This window comes from Venturia canescens, chromosome 3, assembly GCF_019457755.1.
Source record: "Venturia canescens isolate UGA chromosome 3, ASM1945775v1, whole genome shotgun sequence".
Lineage (NCBI taxonomy): Eukaryota > Metazoa > Arthropoda > Insecta > Hymenoptera > Ichneumonidae > Venturia > Venturia canescens.
In genome coordinates, this window is record NC_057423.1 from 9,570,305 (window position 1) to 9,582,528 (window position 12,224).

Genomic DNA, 12,224 nt, shown 5'->3' on the forward strand with positions numbered 1-12,224 from the left:
GTTTAATCTGCAATGCTGGAGATGATGATAAAATATGCCATTCGCTGAAGGTGAATTAACATCTGAAAGTAGATTTGAAAATGGCTGAGCACTCGAGAACGGAAAAATTCATTTTTATACGATGAACAAAGATAAATCAAAGCCCTCTGCTCACGCAGGAATATCGTAAAGCAAAGATAATCAAGAGTTGAGCAAACAGAAACTTCATCACTTCTAGGTGCGTGACTCCGTTCGGTTATTTTGCGCCAACGTCTCCGAGAATTTATACGGCAAAGGGAGTCGTGGCAGGGGAAGAAAAAATGGCTGGTCACTCGATAAGGGACGTCGAGCTTCTTATCTGTTTCTGGACGCCACGAGAAATGCTGTTTATTTTCCTAAATTTCAATATCATGGCTTGGGATACGAAAGAAAATGAAGTTACGCAGCCGTCTCTCTCTCTCTCTCTCTGTGCGTCCGTGTATCCGCATTATCCACATATTTCAATGTGGACACGTACATAAACGTACCGGAAACAATATCGCGACGGATCCATCGACGCAGCGTCTTGAAAACAGCCTGAGGATGCCTGACGTGGGTGTCGAGTGATTTACTGCGAGCTGAGGATCTGCCCTTACAGGAGTGTACGCTCACTGCATTAATGTATCTTGTTAAAAATGTGCTAAGAATCGTTTTCGCGTTGCCAAGCAACGACCTCGATCTCCATACTTCGAGAGGAAAAGCCTCCCGCCATTTTTCTCTCCGATGAACGGTTGACGAGATGATTGCGATCCAGGAAAGTCCGCTGCACTGATAAGGAATGGGCGTGGCAAATGTTGCGTGATAACGCACGAGCACTGTGACTGGAAGAGCGAAACGCACGTTCCCCCCTCCACGCTTCTTACGGAGAGTTCTCTCCGGATTGGCTGTAATTGAATTACGGAGAATCTTATCCGTGCGTCGAAGGGAGAAGTGACTTTGGACCTTTCTCTTGAGGATCTTGCGTTGCACTAGTTTCCTCAATGTTACTTTTGGGGTATCCTGTACAGCAGAGCAATTGTAATACTTGCATCGCGTTGTGCAGCAAAGGAGGAACGGGGCTGATATTTTAATAGAGCGAACGGGCCATGCGCGCGGGGTAAGAGCCGAGAGAGCGTGATGCTCGACCATCCATCTCCCGTTGCAGCTTTTGTGCGTGTGCACGCTCAATTTTGCATACGGAAATCACGATGCATCGCGGGCAAGAGTAACTGTGCTGGTGGGATTGGGTTTGTGTGTGAGGAGCATGAATTTTGCGGTGCGAATACGAAGGGGGGCTTTCGAGAGAGGAACGAAAATAAGCCACGAGGCGAGTGAAGCTCCTTGTAACGAGGATCGCGAGGGAGAGCGAAGGAACCGGCGTTCTGTTCAGGAAGGAAGACTGTTTGTTACTATTATCTCGCAATCGTGTTTTGCCTGCTGCTGTCCCTACAAATCGCACCCAGAGACAGAACGAGAGAGAAGGAAGCCTGAACCCTCCTTGAATTTCACCGAACTTATGTACGGAACGAGCTCAGGAAATTATTGTACTGTATGCATTCGCTGACCCGGAGAGACAACGACCAAATCCTATTGGGCACGGACTCTCCAAAACTTAACAACACTTTCATAAATAATTATTGTGAAATCCGAATCAAAGTCCGTCTTTAATGACTTCAGTTGATCGAGGGAGGACCTTATGAAAATTTGTGAATTAAAGGGCCAAAATAACATCAAAACAATCCGTCAAAGTCGGCAACGATATAAATTTTATCGAATTTACTAAAAATTATTCCTTTAAGGTAGATCATGTCTGAAGGATCGTATTTTATGGGTGTCTAAATTGGACCGATTTTTACTTCCTAACTAAAGATATAACCGCTTTGAATCAATGCCACAGTTATTTATTCGGGGTCCATTAATCCATCGGGGACCCATCACTGACCGAACGCGAATAAATATTTTTATGTAAAAAATCGCATCAGAGAGGGCGAAGGGAAATGGATAAAGAAAAAAGTTTTAATAAAAAGACAGAAGACTTTGACGAGAATGGCTCAAGCCGAGGAGAAACAAAATGCTGAAATAAGCAAATGTATGAGGTTATACGAGTGCTCATTACCAATTTCGTTCAATCTGTAACGTAACCTATCTTTATAGCTAGCAAGACAATCGTCTCGAATTTCTCCCCAAATCTTCATCATATACTTCATCGTTATTGTGTACTTTTTCATAAACTTCGTAAGAAGTTTATTGTATGGAAAAATGAGCGTTTTTTTTTAAGCACATAGTCCCTATATAACCCTGCGTATTATTCTTCATATTTAAGCACGTTTATCTCAATAATCAATAAGACGAACGTTTCAAAATTAGATATGCGTGTCAGTCTATAACCCATTGAAACTCTGTGTAAATTTCAAGATTTTCTTAAGAAAATTGTTTCGCGTATCTTAAAAATAAAAATGTTTACTCACCAAATTATTCTGAAAAAACAGACCCAATAGGAATCATATGATTTTAATTGTGCAGCGCAGCCCGTTCTGTGGGTCGGCAAGACCCGATTCATCCGGTGAGCCGGTTCGTTGAGATCCGCGTATTCCCACGATGCCACCCCCGCGAGTTCGTTCACGTGACGCTTTACAGACATATACGCAGACATATAGGATCTATGAAGAAGAGCCGACATAGTCTCCAGAATCTTCAAGACTGTTCAGGGAGTTATACTACGTATATGTATATGCATATATCGCTGTTTAGTATAGTTCGAAGGTTCGGGATAAGGCAACGTTTCGACGTTGTTTTTTGTGTCTGGCGGGCCCTTCGGTGCGCGGATGGGTCCAGGGCCCCGCCACGATTTAGTGGCCCTAATTGCAGGGTTCGGCTATTTAATTACCGGGTTTGTCGGGGCCCCTCCGCAATGGGCCCCCCTCCCCGTTGCCCCTTCTTCCACCCTTCTTCCTTCCCTCTCGTTCTATCGCGTCGATCCTTTTCGCTTTCCTTTGCACACATGTCTCTCGTCGACGCAAACGCGCTCGCGAGCGCGCGAGTACATTCATGCTCCACATCGCTTCACGTTGAAATGGACATTTGTGTACGTGCGCTGGATATTATTCTTGTATAGATATAAACTCACGCGTGTACACGGTGCGGTCAATATATCATGCATCGCAACAACGATCATCTGCACTACGAAAAAGTCCTCGATTATCTAAAGATCTGACAAGTGTACAGGACGTAAAGATCCAATGAAAATTTTCAGATAAGCTCGTATTGTTTATGGAATAATTGTTATAATTACTAAAATAAATGTGTTTTAACGCAAAATTTATTAGGCAGGGAATTCAGGTACATCGGAGCTTCGATTTTTCTCTCAATTTTTCTCAATTGTCATATATTCAATTTGGATCTCTTCAAATCCCTGAAAATCAACAGTTCTCCGAGGTCTTTTGTGCAAGTTTTCGAGCACAGTAGATCTGGGCTCTGAGCTTTGTTTCTCATCGTTCCTTACAGGCTGCGAAGAATCGAGTGATTTGTTTCCGATGAAAAAACTTTTGGTACTCCATTACCCTCGAGTTTGAATAGCTTCGTCGAAGTTTAAGGAACTACGAGAAAGGAGGAAACGCAGAGAAGAAGAGAAAGGTAGTGGAGCTCCACCATTTTATTTTACACCCACGCAATATATTAACTTCCCCACTCTGAATCTTCGCGACTGGCGTTCGAGGCTCGCTCGGACTTCTCTGTGGGCCTACCACGAGAGAGCCGCAGCAGGAACGGGGGGCATATATCACCTTCAACTCTTTTCTCATCCACACGCATGCATGAATATCCGTGTGCCTTCGTCGATATTATTGTTATGTTCGGAGCCCTCCTTCTCGCGAGGGAGATTTCTTACTCGCGACGCCATATTGGTAGCCCGGTATTTATCAAAGTTATTCCACAATGCCGAAATAATCAGGAGTCCACCGAAGCGAATATCTTGAAGATTAGCCCTAATTTATTCGCGTTTAATCTCGCTGGTATATCACCTGAATTATTTCGAAGTGTATCTCAAAGCAAACGCGTTGGAAGTTGATTCGGATTAATAGCTGCGAATCATGCAATGGGTGAATCCGTAGATCGACTCTCGCGAATCTATTCGTCGCTCATCTTGAACATGCAGGTGAAGAAGAGGGCGGGGGGAGAGTGGATGTGTTCGTCCGTGTTATTTAAAGTACCACGAGAGCTGGGAGAGAGAGATGACTATCTCGCGTGTCATAAATCTTGTCAATGAAAGGGAATGAGGGAAAGACAGAGACGATGGACGTGTACGTGGGAGCGAGAAGAATATAAGCGTTACTGATAAACAGTGACCACCATCATCACCGCGAAATATCCCTCGCGCAGTGCGCTCCAGCCGGTGAATACCCCTCCACAAGAGGAAATATCTCGCGCTCGAAGATCTCTGTCTCTATAGCAATGCTGGAATCTTTTAATCGTCGCTAATAACAGGCTGCATCGCGGTAAGAACGTTGCTACACCCCACTCTCAAAAGCGGCTACCAAATGATTGATAAGTCCATAAACCAACCTTTCCTTTTTTCGCGGGGGAGAACGAGAGGAGAGCCGAGTTCTGCGTCTGCGAGTGCAGGGAAGCTGTCAAAGAGAGAGAGAGAGAGAGAGAAATGCAGAAAGGGAGAAATGAATAACGAAAAAAAGGCTCGTTTGCCCGAAGGATACACGAATGACGAAAAGCAGATGAGAGAAAGACACACGGAGGTCGGTTCGTCCTGCTCGCACTGGCCGCAGTATCCCCTCGATACACTAACTAACCCACGAGCACACTTCGCAGGGGAGGAGAAAAAGATTTCCGTTGCTCCGGTAACTCCCAAGGTTTGTTCTATGTGTTTACGGGTGTGGGTCTCCGCGTTGTGTGCATCGGCTCGGTGTGTTTTTGTTTCTTTGGCCCCCCGGGTGACGCAGTGACGAGATGATGACCCACCAGAAGAGTCGGAATCATCGTGATTACCCCGCCCGCGTAACCCGTAATGCTGAGCGAGAAGCGCACACTTGCCACCGCGGTTGCTTTCTCGATGGGGCTTTATATGGCCTTCCTGACATTCGACAAGCACCGCTCCTATATACACGGCTCTGTGTATTTACTGGTGTGTATGTACGCGTATAAAGCACACACACGCGCGAGTCAGATCGTCCGCTTATCTCACTCTTTTACTTCCCGTTTAATCGTCGGTTTGGCCAACTGGCACTTTGTCCGCACTCTCGCCCCTCGTACGCCGCGCGACCATTATACACAGACATAAACTTCGAGAGATCTTCCACCCTTGATTTCCGATTGCGTCAAAAAATGACGATCGATATGAGCGCACGAGGAATGAAGGCAGAATCAAAGAAAAAGACTCGGCGCGAGTGCTGAAAAAAACGAACTGACGAAGTTGCGTCGCACTCGGACAATCTCCCCGGCAAAAATTATCGCATCGATCGCCCACCGATCGCATAATCATGCAACAACGTCAGGCGCAACATCCCGCAGGAGTCCTCGCCGGAAAAATATTTCTAAAGGCAATACAAAAATGGCAGTATCGTCCCCGACAAGGCTCAAGGCTGCCTTAATGGTTATTATATCGGCAGAGTTGTAATACCGGATCTGTAATCAAAATGCGAGAGGGAGATGGCCGCGATTGGAAAATCTGCTGAGAGACACACGTAAATAAGTCGTCCGCGCGCGAGAGGAGATACAGCCGTTCTCGTACATCAGTCCTGGGTACACGATCAGCTAATTTCTTTTGCCACGATCCCCCCTTCCAGATTGGTGATTAAAGCCTTCGATCCTTGTAAAACCTCCTCGCAGTTCCTCCTTAATAAACCCTTACCGCGCGCACTCTTTCTCTCTCTCTCTCTCTCTCTCTTTCTCACTCACTCGCGCGCGCTCGCTCAGCTATAAAATTACGACGACGACCAGATCCACCCGTTTCTCGTCGCAGCGAGAAAAATTCATTCATTTTATTGAACGTCCATTGAGCCTGAAACCGTTCGAGTTAACATTACTTTTGGATTAAACCACGTTTCCCTCATATCCGACTCGGCTAATTGAGCTTCCAAACGGATCGTTTTTCTTTTCATTTTGTTTTTTTTTGATCTAGTTAGATTTTTCCTTCTGAACCAAAGCAATATATTTTTTTTCGTAGAGTACACGCTCAGCTCGGGATAGCAACAAATACGCCGTGGACCCCACGCGCGCCAAGATCCATCCTCGACCTTGAGGCGATGCAAAAGCACTTCGTATCAAAGTGCAGGATCTTTTCTCTCGTACGAAGAACTGCGGCGAACCAGGTGCTGCTCACCACGAGCACAAAACAATCCATTCTCATTGTGAACATAACGCGTAATCACGATATGTGTTTCCCAAGAGCAAATACGCCAGAAGACCTTTTCTCCTTTGCTCCTCGTACAGGAAAAATACTCCTTCAACTCCACCCTCCAGAGCATCGCACGATCACTGATTTTTTCGACAACTCCGCGACGGGAACGAATGTGCTTCCTTTTCCGGCCGGAAAAAAGGGGACTCCCTTAAATTCCGGCGTTACGGAATCACTTTCCCGATGTCTCTCTTCCATATTGCCTCTTACCCTTTTCATGAAGGTCGGGGAAAAAATGTTAAAGGGTGAGCTGGCCGGGTCTCAAGAACCTCCATCGCCATATTCGATTTTCCCAAAATTATTCGAGAGAAATTCGAATTTTCGAGTTTTTTCGTTTTTCTACGAATTTTTTGAACGTAACGAAGAATATGGCCGAGTAATTCTTGGTTCAAAATTTGTTGTCCTGTATCTAAAAAAAAAAAAATTGAACAAATGACTGTTGAATTTCCCGAAACAATGATTAATAATGAATCGATACTGAAAAGCTCACGAATCCGAGGGCTTTTTTTCCTCGGTGCGGAGAATCGGTGTTGCGAATTTCGTCAGTCTCTTTCGTGGCGAAAAATATCTTGAAGCTTTTTTAATTGCGGAGAGAGCGCGTGCAAAGGGGGTTTGCTTGTCTGGCTATTATTCTTTCGCCGTCTCTTTCTCTCTTTTCGAACATAACTCGGCGCGGGCACTGCGCGTCCATATAACGCCAGTAACTGCGGCGCGATGTTTTCTTTTTCATTTTCATTTTTTTTAAAAGAGCGCACGTTCCTTGAGACTTCTCTCTTCGGTGGAGAATGAAAATAAAGAAGAGTCGCTGCAGTCTATAGGCAAAGAGAAAGAGAAACGTAATAACAGACTGCGTCCATCTTCGCGTTCATTCGCGTTCTATCCTCCTTTTCCTTTTATTTTATTTTATTTCTTTCTCTCTTTCGCATCTACGAGAACGTTGAGAAGAAGAAAACGCGCGAGCCGCGCTCGACAGTCCGCTCTTTCGCGTCCGGCCGCGTATGTCCGTCCGATCCTTGGGCACTTTCATAAGTAGGATCCAAAGAGAGCAAACGCAGCTCCCGCTCCTCGATTTTTCATCGCTCGTATCGCATGGATTTTTCCCTTCACAATTCCTCATGTCTCTTACTTTGTCTCAAGTCGCGCCCCGCCACCGAGGAAAACACACACTTTCGTCTTGACAGCCGCTTTTCCTCAGCCCTTCCCCCGTCCTCGCCGCTCTTTCTCCTCCTCTTAGAGACCAGTGGATAATGAGCTCGAGCCCTCGTTAATCTTCGCTAACGCGATCATGATCCCTGCGTTCGATCGTTGCACCTTTTCCCCCTTGCCTCTCGTTTCGGAAAAGCTCCTCCCCTTGGGGAGAGCACCTGGTGTTGCTCTCCGAGAAAAATGGACTCGGTGCATTTGAATAAACTTCATCTGCTCACTCGGCCTTGAAGAAGCCTTGGAAATGGATAAAATCGAAGAAAAACGAAGAAATTTTAGGTCAAACATGAGTTTTTGTGGTGCTAGAAAAAATTTAATTAATCAAACGTCAAGAGTGCTTTATTTCGGATTGTTTACTCCCACGACGTTAGGCTCGTCCCTATTTTTGCTCGCTCTCGGCGGTAGTGAAAATATGAATGGGAGAAAAAACGCTCCGCGATTCGGAGTTTGGCTACCAGCAAATACATCACCCCCGAACGGTTCCCACTGCATCGAATTACACACCGCATTAAAAGCTTCTCCTTCATCGGCGAACTCAGCATTATTGTGTCCTCTTACAAGGCACCTTTTACAAGGGTCGAAAAAAGAGAGCACGGGGTCCCCATTCATGGGCGCGTTTCACCCGTTCACCCAAGACTCCGCGTCCTTCTTTTTCTCTTCATTCATACTCCGGAGTACACACTTCGTCGTGTATTATTCTGTTGAGACATATTAGAACGTAAAAAGATCAACGACGCCGCCTACGCCGACTTCCCGTTCTAAATATCTTTCGCCAAGGCACTAAAATTCAGTTATCGAAAAATACATGCATGGAGAAAAACGTTTGTTGGACGGGCCGATTGTTCAGTTGAGTACGCACGACTCAATACTTTGAGATGGTAACATCAATTTTTTCTCCGCACTGCTTAAAAGATCGAATTTCTATTATTTTCGCAAAATATTCGTCGCTCGCGTATTCAACCAAACAGTTGAGCTTCTCAATCCAAATTTCGTCCCCACTGTATCTAAGGGAACGAAAAAGATGTTAATAAAATCACGAATTGTATATGTTTTCGATCGAAAAATTCAGAGTCCCAAAACCTAGAGTCGATTTAAAATAAACGGACGCTTCCGTTGGCTACAAAAAATTGAGAATCGAGTATCCGAAAGTGTTATTTTCATTCTCGATTTTTCAACATTCCTCGACCCCAACACCGTCCATGTTTCACATCACAGCTAATAATGCTAACAAAATGCAATAAAATTCCCGACACTTTGACGCTTTTTTGCCACATTTGTCGGCCCGAGAGGTTCCGCATTCGTGAGACTATTTCATCGCCCCGTTTTTCTCAATACTTAGTGCTTAATGGCTCAATTATTCGCGCTTTAGCGCGTAACTCGCGCTGCTTGTTGTATGCCGACGCATATCTCCTGCTCGTGTACTTGCGGTCGTTAGATTTTCCACGCGGGTACCGAAGTGTGTTCGAAGTGTAACATAGTCGTCCCTGTACCGCGAGCTAGTAGCGTGCTACTCGTACGATAATAATAACAAAAATAATAATAATGAACGAATGTGTGTCATGCTCTAAAAATCGAAAAGTCGTAACCGCCGTCGATTTGCTCGTAGAATCATGGGAATAACGACCGTTTGTTCACGAGAATTGGTACGCCTGTGAGTACACGCTAGTTGCACGTTAACTGGGCAACTCGCGCGCGAACGACGAGCGAGTTCTCTCGCGTCGTCACACCGCTCGAGCCCAATCAGATAATAAACCTTAATGGCCGTTCATTTTCACGGTGTAAGAATTAAATGCTGGGCTAGGCTCAACGATGAAAATATATGCTGCTTTGGGAGAAAAAATGACGAGTTTGAGAAAAATGGATAACGAGAGAGGACAGCTAATTCCAAATTGCGTAATAATGAGACAAAATAAGGAAGCATCGTTAAAATTGGAAGTAAACTCATTGTTTGTGCACCAAGAATTACGCACCTAGGGAGGGAAAGTAGACTACTTCGAACCGCGGGGAGAATTGGCACCGGAGCCGAAGCCGAGGTTTGACATGTGTGGTGAAAAAATGATTGATTCAATAGAAACTGATGTCGTTGGAAGAGTTTTCTTCATTAAACTGCCATGTTTTTGGAGAGAATGGATCTGCACTTTGATCTGAAACAATTTCGGTCGTTCAGTCATTCTTGACCTTGCGGTGATCGTGTATTTCATTGGCACCCCGTAACGCCACGTTTCGTTGTTGCAATGACGGTTTTCTCTTAGCGTGACAATGAAAATAACGCGCATGGAAAGAAATGAAATAACATTGCTTTGACTCTAATTAACCCTCTCGAACCGTATGTTGCTTCTACGCAACACGCGCTTCCAGGCCCAATAAAACTGCATCGATCAGTGAGGTTGGGGTTCTAACTGCCTATTTCCATCAAGCAGGGTTAGATTACACCATAGATACTCCTAAACCAAAAGATAAACCGCTTTAACCCATAGAAATATCAATATGAAGTCGGCGTTTCATGTTGAGTTGGCGTTGTGTAAAAAGGTGCTTTAGTTAATCGCAAAAGAAAAGTGAGTACATATTTTTTTTTCGTACTCCAAACGTTATTTCCTTTTAAAGGGAAGCTGATATTATGTATTTAAGGTAATCGGTGCTAGATTCATTCGTAAATTTTCCTGATTTTGCTCCCCAAGGACCTGGTACTGCGCGCAGCGAACATTCAAAAATTCATATTTCCCAACAAAAAAACTGAAATGTCACAATGGATTCGCAAACTAGAAAGTATTTTGAGATAAAATTATAAAGGGAATCATTTTCCGTCAACGCGAAATAGGTCTCGGTCTGAGAGGGTTAATAGGATTATTTAAAATGAAGTTTGACAATCGAAAATTCGTCAAAATGTAACCGCATCGATGCCTCCGATCTTTCCGGAGTGGCACCTCATCCACGAAGCATATTTTACGATCGCATAGACATGACGCTAAAAGTAATAGCATGTCAGATTGCAGCGTGAATAATGCGCATCGATGACGCCGCATTGCGCGACGGAGAGTGCGATGATGAGAGCGAAAAGGCTCGCTTTGACCTATAGAAAATCGAAAGCCCCATGTGGCAGCACATTGCGCGTGTTTCTCTCCCGTCACGAGGCTTTTTAGCGGCTTTCACGTCTACTACAGGATCGCGGTGCAACTTTTATTAACATTTTATCTCGCCCGACTGCTTTAAATGTCGCATTACCATGCATAGTGTACCTCGCAACATGCGATTTACGCGTCGATATCGCTTTCGTCCGACAATAATGCGAATATGCGAGGTAGATTCTCTGACATTTTACGATTCCCCCTCCTCGATTAATTACCGTGATGAGAAACGTCACCTGAAATCTCTTTTTTTCTCGACCCGAATCGCCATAATTTCTTCCACACGTCGTTCGTTCATAGCGCACCGTGCGCTTCGAGGATGAAGAACATACAATGGCGGCGGCGGTGGCGTCTTAAAATCGTGCGCGATAGAGCGGCCCAGCGTCTTAATTGGCCGACTAATTGGTCGAGAGGGCCCGTCCCACTGCAGAAGTAAAAATAATGCGGGAGGAGGATCGTGAGAGTGTGGCCAACTCTCCCGCGGCGTTAGATTCGTCCGCTATATTTGAAAGCTCGTGTAAGCAAGAGGTTCGATCGTGGGACAATCGTGAAAAGTTGTCCCGCGATGACGAGCACATATTTCGTAAGATTATTTTCCTATGAATGTACGCAGACGCTTAATCGCCCTGGGTAATTATCTCGGAGTGAAAAAAACGCTTTTAGAAGCTTGGCCGTACTTGGAGATTACTCGGGAGATATTACCCGGCCAAAAACGTGCGCCGGAGTGCCGTTAATGATCGTGAAGTCGCGCCGGGAGGAATAGAAGCACGGAAAACGCTCATTCATATTCTGAGGAATAATGAAGTTTTTTTCATAATACGAAATCGAACGACAGCCCAGGCATTTTCACAAGTTCCTTCGAATCATCGACCGCCGAAGGGGGATGGAGACCAGCACGAATTCTCGTGAAATTACGCACTTCTTCCAGACGCAGCAGCCCCCATGTCGAAGTAACGAAGGAAGAATAAAATAAAAAATGATAAAATAACGTAGAAGAGCAGAAAGGAGTAAAGAAAAAGGCTTTCGTGATTCCGAGAGGGAAGGAGCGAGCGGAGTCAAAGAAAGTGAGAAGCCAGCAGCGAGAGAGGGCCCACGTGATCATGAGAGAGAGTTTTAATTGGCGGAGAGTTCTTAGGGGGAAGTCTGAATCTCGTTGGTTATATCGCGTCCGTGTTGGAGTCGAGAGTGAGTGGGAGGTGGGGGGGTAGCAGTTGAACGAGGGGCTGCTGGACCCTGCGAGAGAGGATTCTCCGTGTGGTGGAGCACCGGGGAAGGTTGCAGCTTGAAAAACGGGATAAGATGTGACTACACGGACGCATAACCACACACAAAAATATACAAACGTTTGTGTAAAGAGAAGAAGGATACGAGAGAGAGAGGGAGAGAGCTTCTCGATGATACGGTTTGGTCGGGCGCGTGGAAGCGGTCGCAAGAGGGCGGTCTCGCGGAGCCCCACCAGCCAACAAACACCTTCTCTCGCCGGGATGTTCATC